Source organism: Corvus hawaiiensis, chromosome 3 (assembly GCF_020740725.1).
Source record: "Corvus hawaiiensis isolate bCorHaw1 chromosome 3, bCorHaw1.pri.cur, whole genome shotgun sequence".
Taxonomy (NCBI): Eukaryota; Metazoa; Chordata; class Aves; order Passeriformes; family Corvidae; genus Corvus; species Corvus hawaiiensis.
This window is the reverse complement of record NC_063215.1, coordinates 91,717,678-91,740,950: the sequence shown is the minus strand read 5'-3', so window position 1 is coordinate 91,740,950 and position 23,273 is coordinate 91,717,678. Positions and strand designations below refer to the sequence as shown.

The following is a 23,273-nucleotide window of genomic DNA, read 5'->3' as shown; positions in this document are numbered from 1 at the left end:
GGCTGTAAGTTAAGACCTTGCCTTTGAAAGAGAGTGAGCAGTGCATTCCTGCAGCTTTAGTGAGTCATGGTTTCTGTGAGGCTCTTTTATCATGTTTTCTTGTGGGGCCAAATAAAAGCCAAATTCTGACTATCACTTGTGTAAGTAGAAATCCGGAGCAATGCCGTTTAAATAATATGTAATTAGGCTAGAGTGAATGAGAATGGAACTTGGTCCAAATTGATTATATATTTCAGGTCAGTTGACATAATGGAGCAGCCTTTTCTGTCTCAGCTTAATGCAATGGTTCTGAAGAGTTCGTCACCTGCTCTTGGCTCTCTTTCCTATTTCCAGCTGATAAATCATCTTTAATGTGTTTCCTAATATTACTTTTCCATGTGGTTATAGTTATATGTGACAGCAGTGGGGGGTGGGAAGGGGAGAGCAGGCAATAATTTCACTGACACAGAAATTACTCTAAAAATGCATTAACGTGTCTTAAGTATAATTGACATACTTTGAAATATATATTGCCTATAGGCAAAATTAAATTTTGCTAACCAAAACCAGAGTTAGGCAGAACTTCTGTGCATCATTCCTGGACACATATTAAATAGTAATGATGTTTTGCCTTGATACATTTGTAAAATATTACCAAATTTCACATGTAGAAATCACATCTTATTCAGCCATGCTTTCTCAGTTAACCTTTTCTTATGTGATAGTTTATTTTTCTAGAGGAAATATTTTTTAAAACCCATAGTAGTTTGAAACAGATTATTTACTGTGTTAATACTTGTCACTTATCACATGCTCATCAGTTTCTTCTTGTTGATTTTCTGTTAACCCTGTATGTTACAGTAAAAGTGGAGTATTTTCCATAAAGCTGTGGGGAACTCAGAATTTAAATTGGCTTTTCTTCTCTAAATTTTGTCCTAATTATAAATAATTGTGGCCAAAAAAATATTTTAAAAAAACCCAAAAATCTTGCCCCAAGGTTTTATCATTTGCCTAAAACCCTCTCCTGAATTACGAGACCACTCCGAGAATTTTTATTTATCCAAGTAAACCTGTAGCTGCTTTAGATACCAAGGAGTTCAAAAGCAATGATTTCTTCATGGTACAGAAGGAAAATAGATCTCTACACTCTTGATAAGTATACTGGTTTCAGGGAAACTAGTCACTCACATGATGCCTTCAGTGTCAGACGCTGCACATGTAAATCCCATTCACTACCCAGGAAAATTATATGCAGCTTACAAGAGAGGAGGGAACATTCATGTCTAGTTTTTTAGTATGGGATCCTGCAGGAGATACAGAGCATTTCCCGGGTGAGATGTCCCAAACCAAACTCAAAGTTATGTTGGCTGTACCTACAGTGTAAGCAGGAGTTTATTTCTGCAAACTGATGTTTACAATTTTATGAAAGGAGTGGAAGCCTTTGGGAAATTCATGGATAATCACTAAACACAGAGGTCTGAATTTAGACAAGGTTAAATATAGGTGTAAGCTCAAAAATGTATCTTTGCACCAGGCCAAATTTTCTCTGTACTAAACATTTCTGACTACATCTGTCATATTGTTTGAGTCAAAATGTATTTTCAGTATGCCTCTAAGTTAAAGGGTAAAAAGGTTAAGTTGCTGTCATGCCAATGTGTGCTGCCCCTTCCATTTTTATGAGAACATTTCACCTGGGTTCTCGTCTGTGAATATCTATGTTAGGAAGAAAAGTATGGCTTGGATATAAGAGCTAGGAGTCATTTTTTATCTCCTACTGATCTGTAATCAAGCACAGTAAATACAAACACTTGGCCTGAATCTCCTGTGACATTTGATAAGATTTTGATTGTGAGTCAAAGTAGTCAATTTTTTTCTGTGAAAGTATTGTTGCACATCTGAAATGAAGTGGATACAAAGTGTACTTCACTCTAAAAAAAAGTCAGGTTTTTGATATGGTTCATTTGAGTTTTAAGTAACATATTGACAGAATAAATTATATTGTTCTGTCTGACAAGAAATAGGGAATGGAGTGCCTCCAGTTAATAACTGGCCTCAGAGATTCCAGGTTATTTTCTTCATCTGTTAAAAATTAGGCAGAAACAATGAACTGGGAAATTTCAAGTTCTAGCACAATACAAAATAAGAAAAACAAATTACTCACTTTCAGTACCGTTCAGTGCCCAGTAAGGGCAGAGGCTGTCTACTACTTTTGAAGAGGTCTTCAATATTAGCTACGTAAGTGATGATTTTACAGGGAGTACAAACCTACAGAAGTAAAAGTCTGGAAGAGAAAGCTTAGAAAGAGGAATCGGGGTTTTGCTCCAGTGTTTCCTGTCCAAGAAACAGCAAATTGAATGCCAGACCTGCAGACTCCTGGGTGAAGCTGAGAAGCATATGAAAATACTGGCTTTGGACTTTAATTTAGGGCCTGAAGTATCAAGGTACTGAGAATTTTGCTGAAGAACACAAATAATTTTATTGACCTCTGTTGTACTCAAAATCCTGGGAAAGACTGCTCCCAGAGTTCTGAGTTACTAAATCCTCTTCAACTCAAATGTTCTTGTTGCTGTCATCTAGGCCTATTTAAATGCCTTACACCATATCTTTTGCAGTAGTGTTGCACTTTTGCTGGGCTTAATATACTGTAGGGTACAGGTGCCCACACAGTTCTCTCACAAACCGGCATGTTTGCCATTTTGTGACCCCTCATATTCTCAGCTCTTTCTGCTCCATCACTGCATCCTCTGGCTGTTATTTGGCCTCCCCACGTTCTCCTCTCACTCTTTCCTGCTGCATCAGTTCTTCCTCTCCACCAGCCATTCAGATTCAGATCTCAGTGTTTTCACATTTCTCTTCCATGTCCTTTGCACATGCTGAAAACAAAATTTAGAAGAGTGTAGTGACACTTGCAACTTCTATGCACATCCTTTCCTGATACTTGTCTTGCACATCCAGTCACCTATTCAGATTCAACCTGTGCATCGTTCCCTATGGATGCCTTTCTTTGCCCATTGCTTTAGCCTGACTCAGCTGCAAAGGTATGCAGCAAAAGAGCTGGTTGACTTTTTTCTCCTCTGCCATTAGCAAACCCTGGATCAGCTCTCCTAATCCCTACAAAGGTTATATCCTTTACCCTTTTCCCACAAAGCACTAGTCCTTTCTGACCTCTCACTTTCTACATTACCCTCTGTGACAAGTGCCTCATCTCATTAACAGCTTTAAGCAAAAAGTCTTTTTGCCTTGAGGAAAAAATTCATCAAACCATACCTAGAGAAAAAAATTGCAGGCAACAGTATTTGAAATATTTTTCTGCTAGAAAATTGCAAATTTACTTTTCCATTCCTGCCATAGTTCCTTAAATCATTGCCACACTTCTTGTCTGCCTTTCACCTCTTTTGAAGATGCTTCGTCTTCAGTATGGCCAAAACTGACCTCTTCTGCTTCCCTCTGTACCCTGGCTCTACTTTGTCTCCTATTCTTCATTACACTGACCAACAGTGCTACCATTCCTGTGACCGTAGACCTGCTAACCTGCCGTTCTGTCCCTCCAAGAAGGCGGCCAAATCCATCTTCCTTTTGGTAGCAAAACAAGGAAAACTCTAATCTGAACTTTTATAGCCTCTTGCACTTCTTTCTTTCTGGTCTTTCTTGCTCTTAAACACACGTTGTGTCTCTTTGATACCCACAGAAAACCAGCCCTAGTCGTGCCTAATATTCCAAGTACTCAACTGTGCTCGTTCCTCCTTTCCTAATGCCTTCCCATTGCTCTCAGCTTAGGTCCATCAGGCAGCAGCCTTGTCTCCTTGCTGTCACCAGCCTGCACCCTGTTCCTGGTTAGTAGCTTGTCTGGACACCACAATTTGTTTTTAACACAGATTAACACCCTGGGGGCACGTTTGTAAGGCGCTCATTATTATTCAACCATTTCTGCAAAAGCCACATCTGCTGCAGCAACGACTGGTGGAAACACCCTGGGCTCACAGCTGGCACAGGAGGTTTTAATACTTTTAGGAGAATGGAGAGGGACAGGAGGGAGTGCAGATGCCTACAATGAGAGCAGGCACACGTATCTTTGATTTTATAATTTTTGTTTTCCAGCTATTGTGAGTTGCCTGAATTATTTGACTGCAAGCTCTCTTGGGCAGGGATGCTCTGCCTTGAACAGCACAACCTCTGTAAGCTCCTAAAGCCAGTGGAAGCCTCTGTGTGCCACTGCAGCAACCTGACTGGCTCATACCCCCATCCACGGTGGTGTGCATTCTGGAACTTTGCTGTGTTCGCATCCATACTCCTCACCCTCTTTCCATTCTTAGTGGCATTTCTTTCTCAAGCAAGAAAGAGGTGATTAAATCCATCAGCTGCGAAGTGCTTGTATTTAAAATGTGTATGTCACATATGTTTTGGGGAACTTTCACAGTCAAAATGTTTATATTAATGTAGTGATATATTTTTCCTCAGGAAAACGGGAGGTTCAGGGCAGGCACAGACTCTTGCAGCTGTAAAGAATGATTGCTTTCCAGTTTGGCTAATGATATAATCCACTGTGGTTGCAAGTCTTGCTTTCCTCTTTGGATGATGTCAACATTTCCATGAGCTACATGTGTTGTATTCATAAGTGGTACTTAGAAGTACATGTTCTGTAATCTCCTCCTTATGCCTGACACTTTACACGTGTTTATCTACAAGGAGTGGTGACATTAACTTGCTAATTTTGCCAGTGTACTGTACCAGTGAGGCTGCGAAAGACTGAGAGGGATATTTAAACTGGCAAAGAGAGAATTATTGACATTAGCTATGAGTACTTTGTAAGACTCTGTTTTGGAATGTCATTTGTTAGAAAATCTTTGCTGCTGAAAGTCATCCATCATTCCCAGATGGACCTGTAAGACTTACAGAAAACTCTCTTCCCAAATCCCACTCATTGCCAGTGGCCAAAAGTACTCACTGTGCTGATTTGGGCTGGGGTAGAGTTAATTTTCTTCATAATAGCTAGTATGGGGCTATGCTTTAGATTTGTGCTGGAAACAGTGTTGATAATACAGGGATATTTTCACTATTGCTGAGCAGAGCTGACGCAGCACCAAGGCCTTCCCTGCTTCCTCACATCAGTACCAGTGGGGGGGCTGGGGATGCACAAGGAGTTTGGAGAGGACACAGCTTGGATAGCTGACCCTGGCTGACCATGGGTATCCCATAGTGCGTGACATCATGGTCCACATAAAAAGCTGGGGAAAGAAGAAGAAAGGGAGGGATTTTCAGAGTGATGATGTTTGTCTTCCAAAGTCACTGTTACGCATGATGGAGCTCTGCTCTCTTGGAGATGGCTGAATATTGGCTGCCTGACAATGGGAAGCAGTGAATGAATGTCTTGTTTTGCTTTGCTTGCACACATGGCTTTTGTTTTCATTATTAAATTTTCTCTATCTCAACCCACAAGTTTTCTCCACCCTTTCTGTTCTCCACCCCATCCCACCAGTAAGAGCGAGCGAGTGGTTGTGTGGGGCTTAGTTGCCAGCTGGGATTAAACCATGACTGTCCTTTTTGGTGCCCAACATGGGACTTCAAAGGATTTGACAGATTTGGTTGGAATGTGCTAGACTGAATTTATAACTGTTACTGCTGTTTAGTTGGTAACTGACAGGCTCGTGTGCTTGCCATAGGGTTTGCTTGACATAAATGATATAGAATAAAGGCTGGATAATATGCTAGTTTTACCTGAGGTATAGTTAATTTTCTTTGTAGTAGCTACTGCAGGGCTGTGTTTTGGATTTGGCCTGGAAACAGTGTTGATAACACAGAGATATTTTTGGTATTGCTGAGCAGAGCTTACACAAGAGTCCAGGTCTCTTCTGCCTCTCACCCCACTGATGAGGGGATTGGGGGTGCACAAGAAGATGGAAGAGGACACAGCTGGGATAGCTGACTCCAACTGACCAAATGGATATTCCACACCATACGGCATTATGCTGATCATATAAAGCTGGGGGAAGAAGAAGGAATGGTGGAGATGTTTGGAGTTCTGGTATTTTATCTTTCCAAGTAACTGTTATGTGTGACAGAGCCCTGCTTTCCTGAAGATGGCTGAACAGCTGCCTGCCTGTGGGAAGTAGTGAATTAATTCCTTATTTTGCTTTGCTTGCGCATACCGCGCTTGCTTACCTATTAAGCTGTCCTCATCCAAACCCCACAGGTTTTCTCACTTTTACCCTTCTGCTTCTCCCACCAATCCCTCCAGGGGGGACTGAATGAGTGACTGCATGTTGCTTGATTGTTAGTTGGGGCTAAACCGCAACACTTGCCTCTCGACGTTAGCAAACCAGATATACAGATATTATTCCCTGAGAAGTGGAGTGTACAAATGGTGTGATAAGACATAGTTTTCTTGGCTGCTGAATGGACTTCAATGCTGAAAAAAAAATGCTCAAGTGCCAGAACTCCACCTATACACTCCTGTGTATCCATGAGACTCAGCTTTTCTTTATTAACTAGACTGCATGCATGATATTCACATGGTGAAGATCCTCAGCAAGAGCTCATACTGCCCATGTAAGTGTTTTTTTAAATAATCAAGCTCTTACCTCTCAAAATTACATTCATATGGTATTGTTCAATATGTATGACTGACTACTATAGAAAGAGCAACAACGGGGTACAATGCACTAATTTTATCCCACTTTGACTTTGAAAATATAATCGGTACTTACCAAAATTGTAAATACTACAGAATCATGCTAGTAGGATTATACAGAAATGGAAGTGCTAATACATAAGAAAAATAGCTTTGCTATTCCTAACTGACTCCTATTATCACCATTATCAGAGAAGATACACCTTTGGCCATGAAAGTGTGCTGGAGCATAAATGAATATATATACATACAAGAGAGACAAGATTTAAGGTGGTGATTCTTTTTATCTTACAACAAACTTTGTTCTTTTGAGTGGCGCTGTTAGAGTAAGTTAGACTGTCTTATGTCCAGTGGCCAAGTCTCATCTAGCTAACGAAATTGTAGCCTGATAAAATACACATAACTACCCATTTTACACAATATTTCTGCGCATTAGGCAAAAAATACAACCACCCTTGATGCATTATGTATTTATAATCTTACCTCTAAGGGCCTATTGTAAACAAGTTGTTAGATTAACAAGCACAGCAGATGAACTATCATTATAGAGTAATCATTCAATCAATCGCTCAATCAGAATCATCACAGACTTGGGGTTTTTCCATATGAAAGACAATGCCTGAAGTTAGAGGGTTTTTTTCTCAGGTTATGCTATAGAACCTATTTTTGCGTATCACTGTTCCGAATGTTAAATTGCCTATCATGAGAAACTGCAAAAAGAACAACACAGTGATTTGGACACTTTTTTGGGGGAAGAAGGACTACACAGCTGCGTTTGATTTCAACTGTGTTGAACATGGCATAAACACCACTGCCCAATCACCAGTGACAGTCTTGATAATTTCTACTGTGTCCCTTTCCATGAAGTTTTCATTGGGTGCATTTCAGACTACTGCAGCCTGCTTCTGCCAGCCTGAAATTTTGTGCAGCCTCCCTGTGCTGAAGGTGTTGTGTCAGCACCGTGTCAGAGCATCTGAAGCCAGAACCTCCCCTCAGGAGTCCTATCAAATGTAATTGCTCACAGTCAAATCTTCCTGGACTCTGCAGGGATTCATCTCATCCTCATCAAGATGACACTGTGTCGACTTTGGGACTGTCACAGCATGTAGATACATGGCAGCCCCCCAAGGAAAACAAGGAAAAAGATAAGTCCTCTACCTACCTTGCAGAGGGCACCTTTGCAAATGAAAGCAAGTGAACACTGACCTCATCCCTCTTTCGTAGCCCGTTACACATCTGGTCAGCAAGGTGGTTGTAGCCAGCCTCTCACTGCCTGACGAAATTATGCTCTGCTTGAGCCTGACACCTTATCACAGCAGGAATGGATCTTAATGTCTCGTTATTCCCAATGAACAAAGGCCCAAATCTAGTCACTGCCCTTTCTATAAATACCTGCTGAAGTGCGATTTAGTTAGTCTGTAACTTGTCTGGGTTGACAGACTCCCTTATCCAAAGAAGATAATGTTTGTGAAATGCACTCCAGTCCTGGCAAGAACTTCATACTCACTGAAATAATGGTAGCAGTGGAAGTGGTGATAGAAGAATGTAAGAGCTGATTCCTCAGCAAGATGGGTAAGAAGAGACAGGTGAAATGATTGTATAGAGAAATGCAGACAGCTTCAGAGCTGTGCAAGTCAAGAGAATCAAGTAAGAATGAAAGTTCTCAATTCACATAGTTGAGTTCAAGGTCTTTGGTTACTGATGGAAAATGATCTTGCATTTGTTATGGATCAAGGTCAGAACTGCATACCTGAGACATGTTTAGGGGAGACGGAAGGATTTGTTTTGGTGTAAGTAATACAACGTAAGAGTGCAGTGGGCATGAAAGGCTTCTGCTGGCATTGATGGGTGGATTAAGTCTTTGGCTTTCATCTCATTTAAAATGGAGCTGGTTAGCAGCTCAAAAACACAGTCTGCTAGAAGATGCTGATTAAGTACGTAAGTCCTGGAACAGTACTAAGCTGAGACATATCTGCCAGACAGCATCTGTTTTGATGGTTCATGCTCAGTGTTTAATAGAACACTGAGTCGTCCAAAATGCCTTGAGGTAAAATAAATTGTTGCCAGAAGCTTCCTCTCTTGCTGGTTTAGTACATCTTAACAGAGATCTTTTGCCCTCAACTGCAAGGTGATTCCTAAGCACGTCTTCCAAGGTTTTGTTTACAAATGACAAGCAGTAATTTATACAAGAAGTGTTTACGTTATTTGCAACAATAGAGACCACTGGCAATAGAATTGCCGTGTGGAAACTAACTGGTTATATCATAAAGGCACAATTTGTTCAATAGGCAAATTAAAGCATCTATGCCCTCTGCAAAATCCTGATGAGTGGATTTATTTGGGTTGGTGGACATCTGGTTAATCCTAGCTGTCTTCACTTGGACGCCGATGTGAATTCCTCACATTGTGAGGAAATTTCTTGCTAGCTCTTAGCCAAAACCAATGAGATTTGACTGAGCTTTCTGTACCCATGGATGGCAGCCAGGATGTTGTTTGGAGAATGCATGCAAAGTGTTTCCTGAGCACTTCTCAGCTGTTGTCTGCTCCTCATGCTCTGGGTACAGGCAAAAACTCTACACCACAATTCATAGGGAAGTTTCATGCCTTTCTGAAGGGAGAAGGCAAATGAGTATTTTCACCTTGATACAGGCTCTTCAAAGCCACTGCTTACTACTTGCTTAAAAAGAGAGGTATTTGTGTCTATTCCAGTAGTAAGTCATTAGTATTGGAAGCATCTGTCTGTCTTCTTTGGGGATGGAATGTGAAAGGAGAAGTGTTGAAAGTGAGCAGAACACCTCAATCACTTTGATTCCTCAGTATTCCCTTAACTTTGTCTTTCAGGATGATGACCCAGACGTAGCCTAGGCAGGGAATTTTTTCCTGTGCATCCATCTCCTTGCTGCTGATGAGGATCCCATGGAACACAGCTGTTTTCATTACTGAGGCTCGTGAGGTACTGCTGGGTGGAGGTGCATGGATTTTTGTTTCTTTCTCTTCAACATCTAGCAAAAGGTAACCTTGCACCAATAACTTTTCCTTTCTTGAGATACTTTACAAGGATGGGATAAGCAAAGGTTCTATGTTTGTTCAAAATCTATGCAAGCCCATTAGAAAAAGAAAAATTAAGTGAAAAGCTTTCAATGTGCTGATCTATCTTTAGCATATGACTTTACTTCAGGTATCTAAAGAATGTGGCTGAAGTTCTCTTCATGTCTGGAGATGAGTGATAAATGTGATGTAAGAACCATAAACTGGGGGAAGCAATAGGAAGTGGTGACTGCTGTTATATGATTCCACTTGACTGAATGCATTTTTTTATTACTCACATTTGTGAAATTATTACTCACAAGGTTGAAAATGTGAACTATTTTTCTGTCATTCAGTAAAAAGCCCATAGCAGTATTTGCATTAAATTTACTGATGCAACAATTTTCTAAGAAATATTGGTAGAGATCTCTGCCAAATATGGAGTTGAGATTGATGGTCTGATGGAATCAATCCAATTTGTTATCTAAGCAATCACAAACACTTGCAAAATTTCTCCTTGCTACTTATTGGTTAATGTTAATGAAAAATCACTAATTATGGCATGTTCCAGGGAGGCAGAATGTTGTAAATATAGTCTGCATATATTTAATAGCCAGCAGTCCTGGACACACAATTTGCACAGAAATCCTGGGATTTTTTTGTTCCAATTCACTTATGATCTTTAAATCAGTGCTCTCCAGGCCAAGTGAAATAGACATTAGTCCATAAATTTCTGAATGTTTAGGATTTGAAAGCACTCAACACTTTTTAGAGTGTGCTCAGCCGTTAGTTGAATGGGATTACTGAGGTAGGAAAAGTCATGTCTTCTTTATGTTTTGGTTCTTAGGGGATACCATTTTCTCCAGAAACCGCATTGCAGTTCACCAAAACTGGGGATTGAGGCAGGTCATTCAGTAACTTAAATTAAGAATTATTTGATCTATTCTGTCCTTTCAGGGCATGCAACCCAGGTAAATATTGAATTTTTAAGGTACTCCTGAGCACCCCCTGCCAAGAACTGATTGTCAGAGGTTCTCAGTACACACCAAGATCATATCTCATGTTTATAGAAAAAAAAGGATGGTACTTGAGACGTGTCACACATGAATATGGAACGTAATAAGTCGCTGATTCGCAGTGGAGTTCATTTGCACTTAAATACATAAAACAAAAACAACAAAAAATCCCTTGACAAATATTTATCATTTCTGTAGAGTAAAATAAATAATTGTATGCACAGCAGAATCTGTTTATATGAGCAATTACATTTCCCTTACTGGGCTTATAAATACATAAATATATGTATGTGTGTGTGTATATATATATATATATGTATATTTATATATAAAGAAAAGTCTTTTCAAATATACATTGTATTATCTTGGAATTATTGGCCAGGTAGAATGTTAGAGTAGAATACAAAATCATCTTCTTGTCTGAATTACTGTCACCATGGAACAAATTGGAAAAAATGTTATTTTGTGTCAACCAGTTGCACCCCACTGCACACATGGATGTCTCTTAAAGCCATCAAGATAATATCTGAGCATGTAATCATAGCTGGAACAGTAAGGAATCCTCTTTTTCTGCAACAACCACACAGCACATTGAGCCCACAAAGACATGACCAACACTGTCACTCTCAGCCAAAGTTAGAAACTAGATTTCTGCCTTATGGCCTTTGAGATATCGGGGTTTTTTTCCCCCCCAAATGTGCAGGCAGGAAATTTTGAAGACAACCCTAGCATACTAAGTGACTTGCATAGCTAAGGCTGAAACTGCAAGCTTTGCAAGTCACTAGAAATTTCAAGGCAGAAACAAAGTAGGCTTAAATTTTGTTTAAGAAGTATTTCTACGTCTATACAACTGTCCACCACCTGTTCTTTTTCCAAGTCTTCTTCCTATGATATGGATTACGAATGTAATCATTCTTACTGTTTTTTCAATACTAAGAAGTTTTAATTGCTTCAACTAATCTGACTATACGTATTTTATTCAGCATTTGTTGTATAACTCTTAAAACATACCAGCTATATATATATATACACATTATATATATATATATTAAATTGTGTTTCTAACTAAAACTCTGCTTCAAGGAAAGCAAAGTAGATTTCTTTTACAGATCTTAGCTTGCAAGATGCTGAATGCTCCAAGCACCCTAAAATATGCAATGGATGCTCAGCACCACACAGGAAGTGCACAACTCTTGACAGCATCCATTTATTTACCGTTCTATCAGCAACTTTCTGTTACCCCTAATCAGCAAAACTACTGTGTATTTTGGTTTGGAATTTTTTTCTAGTTTAAGAAATTTACCATTTTGGTCAGGTTTTGTTGGGGGAAAAAAAAAGGAAACACAGCTGATAAATATAAGTTGCCTTTGGTTTCACTATGTTTTCTTTCTTATGGTTCTAACTTTAATGAAAAGTTCTGTTGTTTAGTTCTGCTTTTGAAAGCAAACCAAACATATTCTACACTGCAAGAAGTCTGTGGGTACCTACATGGAACAAACACATTTGTTCTCTAAGTGGTCATTTTCCATAAAAGCACATTAAAGCACAATTTATCCAGTTAACAAAAACACTGTAATATTTCTGTATTTAGCATTATGTTCATGGATGGATGACTATTCTGCAACAGAATGTAGTATTTACTGTACTTGCAATTTTCTACACTTCCTGGCTACCAATAACTAAGAAAGATGAACTGTGAACAAGTCTAATAGATCCTGGCCTATTAGGACACTGTAGTTTTATTTCAGAATAAACTGGCTGGAAGCACAGAGAAAGAGCATCACTTTGTCAGTTTAAGTGAGCTTTGCAGACCAGAATGTCGACCTTGTTTGTTCTGGGCATTTATGAAGCTGGATGAATTATTTGCCACTTCTGTTTAAATATGACTTGTTAAATTGATTCAGAGCAATATTTTCAAAACCTCATTGCTAGGAACATTGCTGTCTAGACAAAAGAAGAGAAGAAAGTAGTTGCACTGTCTCAGGAACAAGACAGGGATCAGAGAATGGTTTGACTTTTGGTGCACAGTTTGTATTTCTAGGAACAAAATTACCCACTAACAAAAGCAGTTGCCTTCAGTGGTCCACTACAGCCTAACAATAGTGTTGAAATTATTTGGCCATTAACATAGACAGAAAAAATTGTGACTTGAAATTTACACCAAGATACAGACAAGATTCACAGCACCTTTAACATGCTGAATGTACATCCTATAGACTAAAACTAGTGTTTGGTGAAATTTCTGACACATCCGAATGACTATAATTCATAGACTCAGCCTACAAATTAGCACCTCAACCACTTATGAGATGAGCAGACCACAGCAGTGTGGACACAATGCATTCAAGCACTGCTACTGTAGGCAGAACTCCAAAGTCCAGCTTCCTTCAGGGAAAATTGCACAAAATTTTTCCTACTCCATTTGTGATGGTATATTGCTTGGATTTGATCAGTGTATCTGAGTTGTAAGTAACTTTTGTCTTGCCTTTAATGACTATGTGTGTTTTTAGTTCCAAACAAAGGGTGTTAAAATTATGTGGTTTGATATATTCTGGGATCTCTTCCCACAGATATCGAGAAACTGAACATTGTAGATCAAAGGAAGGAAGCCAGGGGATTAGGCAAGATCCATAGTGGTGCCCACCCCCAGTTTTCCTAGCAGCTTGTTTCTGAGATGCAGATATTTTGAGCACTAGAAGGGACTCCCCAACATGTAGAGAGGGCAGTACCTTGCAAAGCTAGTGAATTATGCATAGTTTTTAAGAGGACTTCATCTGCATTGTGTCTTCATGAAAAATACTATGGTTTTCCACAATTTTTTTCTTTTGTGATGCAATTATACATTTTTTAGTATTTCATCATGTTTTTCACCACTGTTACAGGAAAAATGGACCAGGCTGGTTGGGCAAGATTGTATAACCTTGTACAAAAAGCAGAACTGAAGGTCATATGAAGTAGTGCTACCAAAAGCAACTCACTGAGCAATAGTCAGTAATAATTTAATTAGCTGCTTATAGCAGTCATAGCATGAAAAGCCAGCTGTGTAACTGCAGCCTTCACAATTTCCAGCAGAAAAGTAACACCAACACAAACCCAAATATATTCTTCAGGTTTCTCAAGTCTAAGGGCATTTATTTGCCTTTAGTAACATGAATAGTAAACTCCACAGAGGAGTTTACTAATGAGTACATACACTTGTTATATTACATATGCTTATGATGTTGGATTTTAAAATAAATAGAGATGTGGATGTAATGAAGGCTTTTTGCTGATGTGGAAATGGAAATCACAAAATACCTTTGAGTTTTCACCACATGGAAGTGTTTTTGCAAGGTTTTTGAACATAGATGTGTTCCCCTAAAGTGGGAAAGTGGGGAAGTAATTGATCATCTTTGTAAGAACTAAACATGGCAGTAATATTCCTCATAGTCAAAGCAGAAATGGAAGCCCAGAGGGGACATGCACTGTGGCAGTGCCTCATGGCAATTCCTGGGCAGCCTGAGGTTCCTTCCTGTCTTCAATTCTTAATGGAAGAGCCAAAGAGGATTGTCGTGAGGTATGCTGCTGCTCTGGGATATAAGACAATAACAACATCTTCTAAAAGAGAGGGAGTTCAGGTTTCTTTTTAATTCCCCCCAAAACTACCAGCTTGGTTTCTCCTTATTGACAACAGCAGCCTTGTGTGAGCTCCAACCCAGGTCCAAACAGGCTTTGTGCTAAACGTGCAACTTGGTTTGCTCTTCTCCTTCGGATACTTCTCAGTGGTAAAAATAATGTTGCCCCTCACAATCACTCGGACACCTCTGGGAGTACTGGGAGCTGGAACCATCACTGCCAACCATGAGAGATTCATGAGTGCACAGCTCATTTTTGGAACTAATTAATTATGTCATGAAAGGGAGATTTATTCTTCCCCCCTCCTTCCAGCCCCCATCTTCCCCAATCCTTGCTAATCTTGCTTTCTGGATAACAGGGGGAAAATGAGGAAGGTGTTTAGCAGTCTCAGTTGTCCCTGTGATTCAAATCACAGAATGAAGCCAGACAGCAAAACAAGTGCAGATCAGGCAAAGACTGCCTGCTCCGCTTATGTTTTCTCTGCAAGAATCAGTTTCAAATATTAGGTGGATTTTTTTTTTCCTGTTGCAATTAACTAAGAAAAATGTTTCAAAGCTGTATAATTAAAGGCCAGCATTTTATTCGGTTTTAAAATAGCCTTTATGAAATCTACTCCTGCCACTGGTAATTACAATGTACATCTTAATACACCTCTGCTAGGCCTGAGCTGGAGATAACAGTCCTGTGTGTATTGCATTTGGCTTGTGCATAGAAGGTAAAATCCTTTATCTTATCTCAATCTCCAAACAACCAGCCTCTCTTCCAATTCAGCCCTAATCTTCTTAGTAAATAATACTGATATTTTTCACCACAACAAAAATGGAGCTGCCAGATTCAGACTGATAACACCTCTCATTTACACACCATTCTCTGTCAAAATCTGCCTGATTTTTCTTAATCTCTTTAACTCATCAAAAAATACTTTTTTACATTCAGCCATGGTAAGTTCCTTGCTACCAAATAATATTATTATAAATAAATCCGTTGAATACAGCTGCCCCTTTGGGTAATTATTGGAAATCCCCTCTTTCCTGGCTTGTTCCATTGAAAGATGACAAATTATTTTTTTAGTTTAATTTTGCTGTAAAATTTGCTATTCTAACAAAATTACCTAAAAGGATTGTTTAACTGAGATCATGCCTAAAAGGTGCTTTTTTTTTTTTTGATACAGGATGTCATTTCAGTTCACTTCTCTTGAGGATGCTGTCTTTGCACTGCCATCCTTTCCTTTACAATGGCTTATCTTTAAAACAAGGGAAATGATAACCTAAGTCTTTGGGGTTTTCATAGCGTATTAATAATCTCTGTATGATTTCTTAAATTGTGAAAAAAACGCTGCTGAGAGAATGGCAGGAAAAAGAGCTGGATATCTGGACTTCTGCTTACAGTGATTAAATGGAAAGAATATACTTAAATATGACTAGCTAGTTTCAGCAGCAACCTAACCTCTAAGTGACACAGACATTGGGGGCACCTGTCCTAACATGGCAAAAGATCCAGGTAAATAAATATTAACTCAATCATTTTACACCAAACCTGCTTTCACCCACTGCTGTGCAACAGACTACAGGATACACCACACCAGCAATTTTGGATTTCCTATATCAGAGAAAGCAATCTGAAAATCTATAGCAGAATAAGGGCCAGAATTTCCAGATACTACAGCTGGCAGGAATAGGTATTTGTCTTCTGTAGAGCCTGTGGACCTGAAATGCTAGCTCCTTCTTCCACTAGAATTTGGTGGGATATATTTAAAAGCATGGCAAGAGGGGTTTTGTTCCACTAACTTTATGGAGGATTTTCCAGGGGAATTTTCACACCACTCTTTCTAATTTAATAAAGGTTGCAAAAGTGTTTTTCAGAAGCGAGGCTGCACATGTTCATTATGAAGTAATAAGATCCCATTTCAAGGCTTCAGACATTGCTGATATGCTTCCAAAGTGCTAATTGGGCTGTTTTAATAGGAAATCACCGACAACTTCACTATCCAGGTCGGCATTATGGAAAAGATTAATCAGATTATTTAGATAACCTGTCGTCTTTGTATCACTCTGAGAGAGGTGAGAGCTTGTAATACCACTGAGTACCTGATACCTTGTAAGGCTGGTGTGGAATGAGGTGTGTAGTTAGTAAGAGATGGGAGACATTGGTCTTGGCCAATAGATGACCACTGGCAGGGTTCCAAAACAGGTCCCTGACTGTAGTGTACCACTGCTGTTGCTCTTGTTACTCATTTGATCACAAAGGTGTGCTAGAGTGCCAGAGTTCCTTAGGAGGAGGCAAACAAAAGATCCCTGCCTGATAGGCTCACATTAACGTCTAAATGTTTTTTATATGTATAAAAAATTTTTATATATGTTTTATATATATATATGTATATAAATGTTTATATATATACCTACATATATCACAGACAAGTTCCCTGGAAGATGTGAGTAGCTCCCTGCCATCTGACCAGTTTTTAGTGCTGACTCCTGATAATATCCATCACACAGGAGACATAAAGGGTCAGAGTCTTACTATAGACTTGAAGAAGAAAGCTTACATCCTGAATGTGAGTTAAGGTACATGTGTTTTTTCTATAATGACAGCCTCAGTATTTATAGGTACCCCTGACTGAGTACTTGTTGGTTTAGTCTTCATTTCCTCTTTCATTTTGGTTAGCCCTCTCTGCACCTGGTCCTGTTTTGATTTGTCTTGCCTGAAACTGTTTAGCAGGACTATATTAACACTTACAGTGAGGTCTCAGCAGAGATTTTCATAATGGAGCTAGTCTTCCTCTATACACCTAAAGTACCTCTTGACGCATTCCTTGTGTGTCCTTTTTTACTGCGGTATCTCACTGCTTGCTCTCAGCTGTAGTGTGACAGACAGCTAACCTGGGGTCCCCCTCTAGCTCAGTCTTTTCTAACTGATTCCTAATTTTTGTTATTAGTTTCCAAATGCATTATCTTCATTTGGGGGTAAGTGACTAGCTTCATTATCTTCAAAATACTGCTTCTCACCCTTTTCTATTACACCTGTCCTTACAGCCTTTTTCTGCATGATATCCTTCTCTCCTGTGTATTGATAGTGCCAACCTATGCAGTATCGCCACATTCCAAATATTTGTGTCATGATCTTAATTGAAATAAGGAGGAGATCAGACACAAGACTGATCCATAAAGAATTCCACTGCTAACTGGTAACCCTCACGCTACTTTTCCTTTCAACACTATCTTTTGCTGTCGTTCCTTGAGACAGTCTTTACCTATCTTTCAATTCCTCTACTAATCCCTATCTTCTCCAGCTTAACAAATGATTTCCCATGTGGCACCATACCATACGTATTACTGAAGTCTAGATAGATGACATTGACTCCTTTTCCTTTGTCTAGAAAATCAGCTATCTTATCAAAGGAAGCTATTAAGCTGGTCTGCCTAGATCTCTTTTCTTTTATTATATATCCTACTGCACTATATCCAATAGTGCACTATATCCAATAGTTCCTTCACCTCCATGCCTTTATTTATCTGTTCCTTCAAGACCTGTTCTAAAATGTGGCAAACTTTAAAGGTTAGGTTAATGAACCAATACCGGCCAAAACATTCTTTTATTTTCTTTCATTTACTGTACTTTCTGTTTTCTGGTCATATGGCACTATCTTTTTATGCATCATGGGTTTTTTCCCACTTTTGGCTTGAAAGACAAACTTCTCAAGTTTTTGACTTCAAGAAATTCAAGGTCTAATTCTAATTCAAGTCTCTCAGTTTTTCATCATTCCACATGATCTAAAAACCCCATTGCATTAGCTCTCTCTTATTACTAGGGAACATTTGTTCTCTAGTAATAAGTAAAATATTAGTTGCAACTCTTTCCAAAGGCCTGTCGTTTAATTCAAACTGCTCAGCTCATTACCCGTTTTTGTTTTTCATAACCAGATTTTCATTTGGCCCATAACAGTTTTGATGATGGGTGTTAGTGTTTTGCATTGAGATAAAGAGGTATTTTTTTGCTTCATCCTTCATAACTGATATCAAATGGATCCAGATAACTTCAGAAGAGAGATACAGGAGTAGTGGGGGGTCTGACTGTGAAGGAAAGGGAGCCTAGGATAGATAAGGGATGTTTTGTTAAGGAAAACTAAATAAAAATTGAAGCTGGGGAGAACATTTTCAAGTTGATGCTTACTTCACGCAATTGTTTAAGACTATCCAAAGCGGGGCAGGAATATAATTTAATTACTATTAGAATTATAAATTAATTATTAATTAGAATAATCCGTTCATGTGGACATTCATTTTTACAGCAGGCAAAAAGAAAGATACAATTAAATAGATGACCAAAAATCAGGACTAACCTTGATGTCTCAAATCACCTTGTTTCTTATTCTGACTTGAAAATTCCCCATAAACTATCCAAATTCAAATATATGTTTGACTATATGCTCTTAGCTCACTCAGCGTTCACAGTTTCTTTCCATTTGAATGTCTGCAGAAGGCTGGCCAAAAGGCAGAACAGACAGCACTCCTTGGATAAACTTACATTTACAAATGTTTCTTCTTATTTTAAATTTTTTTCAGCTACTCAATTTGCCTAATTTTATTGTTCTCCTACTCCCCAGTAAGCTGTTAGTAAAAAACTATGGCTCCAGCTTCTGCTCAACTATGAGTACAGCTTCCCTGTATCCTGTCAGGGAGATATACTTCAAAAGCAAAATGGTTGCAGTACTCTATGCTTTTTTTAAGCATCTCAGGACTTCCAAAATTAATGGGCCTGTATCTGATACATGCCTGTTTTAATTGTGTATGTGGAACTATTCTTCCATGTATGGCTGGTGTGTTGATTTATAGAATACTTTTAGCAATTTTTGTTTCGCCCTTAATGTGAAAAAATTAAAGCACATTTGCAGTACTGACAGAAATGTGGGTGTTCAAAAGTTCATTTCTTGGCCAATATTTAGGGACCAAATGCTGTTCCCGTTTACACTGGCCCCCTATTTTTAGAGATTCTTCCAGATGTCAAAGAAAACAAGTGAGCATGCAGCTTTTGCATACACTTTCCAAACTTTGAAGTGTCTGCTGCATCCCCACTGAGCAGAAAACATTCAAGTTCAAGTGGGATATAGGATTGTTATTTAAATCTTACAGTCAAATTAGACCCTAGCGACATAATTGCATAGCATTATTGTCTCAGTCCCCACGAAGTTAAGTGTTCTCATATCAAATATGATGTGTTTCAGCTTACCACCTACTGTACAAGTATTCATCTCTTTGTTAAAAGATACCAGGCAAAGTGGTGCTTTGTTTATTTTTACATGTGTCAGTTATTTTTAGTGGCAATGTGTGACACTACTGCCTTTTCCTGCGAGTCACAGGAACATGAAGTTCTACCTAACGTTCTTAACCAGGTTAACGATGAGAGAGCCTCCAGGCTTTTCCTAAGATCAGGATGGCATTTTTCGTTGTCTCTTGCTTTTGAAGAAGGCTATTTTTGCTGTGAAGTTCTGCTCTTTTCTTTTTTACTGTGAAGTGCTGCTCTTTTCTCTCAGGAGAAGTGGGTGTTCTGAGTGCGAGTTTTGGTGATGGCCCAAAAGCGCAAATGTTGATGAGAAAGCAGAGCCACATCACTGTGAGCTTGGCAGGCCGGGAGCACCAGCCCTGATTTGGAAGGCTGCTGCCATCCAGAGTGGTCTGGGACAGAGGGACATCAATGAGCCAAGAGGGATGCCAAAAACTGGTGAGAAGGATTTGTAAGAAACTACCTCCTTGAGAAGTCATGTTTCTGCTGAAACCAAATTACATGGCAAAAATTCACCCTGATTTCACCTAAATTTTCTTTTCAGAAAGAAAGAAAGATAGGAAAAAAGTCAAAATAATCCATTTTGACATTGTTGGGTGTTCATTTTTCACTTGAAATTATTATTTGCTTTTGTATTTTATTTTCTCTAATACAATGGATTATTTATTACCTCATAAATGTAAACATTAACTTCAAGATGGGATAGTATGAATGACCTTGAGTGTTTTTCAAATAGTTCCTTGTGAGAAATTTTGAAATATCTGTATTTTAGACCTGGCACAGAATGAAACTCTTGTCACCAAAGCTCCTTCTGCATAGCCTCAGGATAAGTTTCGGAAGCTGATTTGGGAAGTAAGGATTGAATTTGGATATGTCTCTCTGGCTAGCTCAGAAACACTTGTGTTTCTGAACATGGTTTGTTACATATTCTGTGATTTCTAAGAAGTCTTGATCTGTGGTCCATTAAAGTAACCAGAAACCTTTTCCCTGGCTGGAGCTTGGACCATAGATGCAAAACTTTTGAACACTTCAGTAGCATCACTATCAATACTTGTCTGTTTCTTTAGTAGGGTGATAGGTGATAGGCATTTGTAGGTAGGCATTACTGGAAGATGACTTAAGATGACTACTCTTCTGATCTTAACATTAATGACAAATAAAATCCAGACTTCCTAGTCTCCCTGAGCCATTAAAACAGTATGCAGTTGTGGCTGAAGTACTCTCCTTCTCCTTTTTTTTTTTTTTTTTTTTCCAGTGATTTAGTGAAGATGCATTTTGCATTAGGACTTTCTTTCACACCTGTATAAATTATGCTGTTGGGTAGCCAATGTTTTTAAAACAGCATAGCTGTCAATTGCTTATGTAATGGCACATTTTGTAGTGCTATCAGATGACATATAACTTGTTAAATTACATTGACAAAATATTGGAGAGAATTACACTATAATTAAATGACAATAATAATGAGACCAATATTAGCTGCTGCCATCAATTATGTAAGAATTATATAATTTTTATAAAAACCTTGCCTAGTGGTTGAAAACATATTTCATTAAAAATTCTGCTGATGCTTTTAGCATTTATAAAGATGTTAACCTTTGAATTCACATTCAGATGTTTATACCATACCCAGAGGAGAATGTCTACATGCAAGAAGTTTGCTAAAGCTCTGTGAGGTTCCTTTAAAGACGTTTTATTAATTACTTAAATATTGTGCATTTTTGATCACTCTTTTTGTTTGTTTTATATCTGGGTGATTAACAAGTTGTTAAAAAAATTCAGGCCTGATAATCTAATAAAATTGCATTTCCATGGAAGTTTTTTGTTGACTATTGAATACTGTTCGGTGCTGTTGTCTCTTGGTGAGGGTACATCTCTTCAACATGGTCCAATTAATGCAGTTTTCAAACAGCAACTCTAGCACTAACACTCACATATTTTCACCTCTGAAATATCAGCACCTACTTATTTAACACTGCAGCAAATCTCTTCGGTTGTGTTTTCAGCAGTTTGGTTCTGCTTTTGCCTGTGCCAGATCTGCCTCCCCAGCACAGGATCAGAATTGGATCTGTGTATGCGCTGCACAAGTGGTCAGGAAGCCATCCTTTGCAAATCTTTGTTGGAGTCCTTTGGAGCAGCCATGGAGAATGTGCACAGAGGAGGTCAGCTGATAAATTTTTAGTTTTCATTTTCAACAGCATCATTCCACAGAGGCTCTTAAGGAATTAAGCTGACATGAAAGAAGTGGTAGGAAAAGAGTTTTACCCTCTTATGATTACAGATTAGGAAACATAGTCTGCAAATGACTGGTACATTTTTTAAACAGAATAATGTTTCTAATGAAGTCTCACAGAAACTTATTTGTAAGGTATTGCATGTTTGTAAATTATTTAGAAAAGCAGTGGATGCCAAGGTATCAAAGCATGGTGTTGGTCTGAGTTTCTCAGGAATGTAAAAACAAACTGCATGTGGGACACGAGCTTCAGGAGAAGTTCACGACACCAAGTGTCAGAGCAATGAAATGCTAAAGAAAAAGTTGGTATTAAAAATCTATAAAGTGATTGGGATGGGCTTCAAATCCTGTAACTTCACATATAACAGGATGATCATCAAACTGCTCAGCAACCCCAAGAGTATGAGCATTTTGGAAACTGTGTGCAGCACTGGTCCCTGCTCCCTCACCCCTAGTCTCAGGGAAAAACAAAACAAAAAAGGGAAGGGAAGGGAAGGGAAGGGAAGGGAAGGGAAGGGAAGGGAAGGGAAGGGAAGGGAAGGGAAGGGAAGGGAAGGGAAGGGAAGGGAAGGGAAGGGAAGGGAAGGGAAGGGAAGGGAAGGGAAGGGAAGGGAAGGGAAGGGAAGGGAAGGGAAGGGAAGGGAAGGGAAGGGAAGGGAAACTTAACACTTGTGCTGGAGGAACTAGGAATACTTCTGGATTTCTCAGTCTAGGAGGAGATAACTAAGTGGGATGTGGTGGAAACATTTAAAATCACAAATGGCGTGGAGCATTTTCAAGGGTTCTAACAGTGCAACAGCTCAGGGGAACCCATGAAATGAACAAATGGGAGTACAAGAAGGCAAAAGGATACTCTTTCTCCTCTCAGTTCATAACCTGCTCTTACTCATTTGTACCCCGTATTGTGGATGTTTACATTGATTCAAAACAGTCCACGAAGCTGTTAAAACACAGAGGTGCCACCTATGGCTCAGAAGTCACTGAGTTGCCAGTTGTTCTAAGGTGAGAAAGTACATCTGGAAAGCAATGCCCTCAATGCACTGTGTGAATTGCTGTACTAATCGACTTTAACTGATACCAAGCAACAGCTGGTGCCAAAACAACTTCAGGAAAAGTGCCAAGGGAACATCAGCCTATTCAAACTCCATTAAACCTTTAGCTGAGTTTTGTACACATTCTTGATAATGTTCTTTTTCTGTAGCAGGTGGTAGAGAGTAGGTAATTTCTGAACCAGGCCTCAGAAAATTAGCACAAACAGTGTCGGATCTTAAATATTCCCTTGTTTGAAGAAGCTGAATTTATAACCACAACCAAAAATGGTTGTAGCAGCTGCAGCTACAGCAGCTTTTGTCCTTGTTTTGCAGTGTCCCCAATGCACAACTTACCAAGGTTGGATCCTATGTCAGAAAAGGCAGCAAGACAGGAGGGTTCAAGTTCTGTGAAATGTAAGCCTTAAAATTCCGAAGTGAGAATAAAAAGAGGAAAACTTAATTCT

The 23,273-nt window shown here is 39.0% G+C and overlaps 1 long non-coding RNA gene across 1 annotated transcript in view; it reads left to right on the top strand.

Moving 5' to 3' along the window:
* LOC125324050 overlaps positions 1-21,362 on the top strand; it is a 42,987-nt gene extending 21,625 nt beyond the window's left edge. The window contains exons 5-6 of the long non-coding RNA XR_007202773.1: positions 9,449-9,619; positions 19,796-21,362. This is a non-coding gene — a long non-coding RNA (uncharacterized LOC125324050). The remainder of the gene's footprint in view (positions 1-9,448; positions 9,620-19,795) is intronic.
* The last annotated feature ends 1,911 nt before the right edge of the window (positions 21,363-23,273 follow it).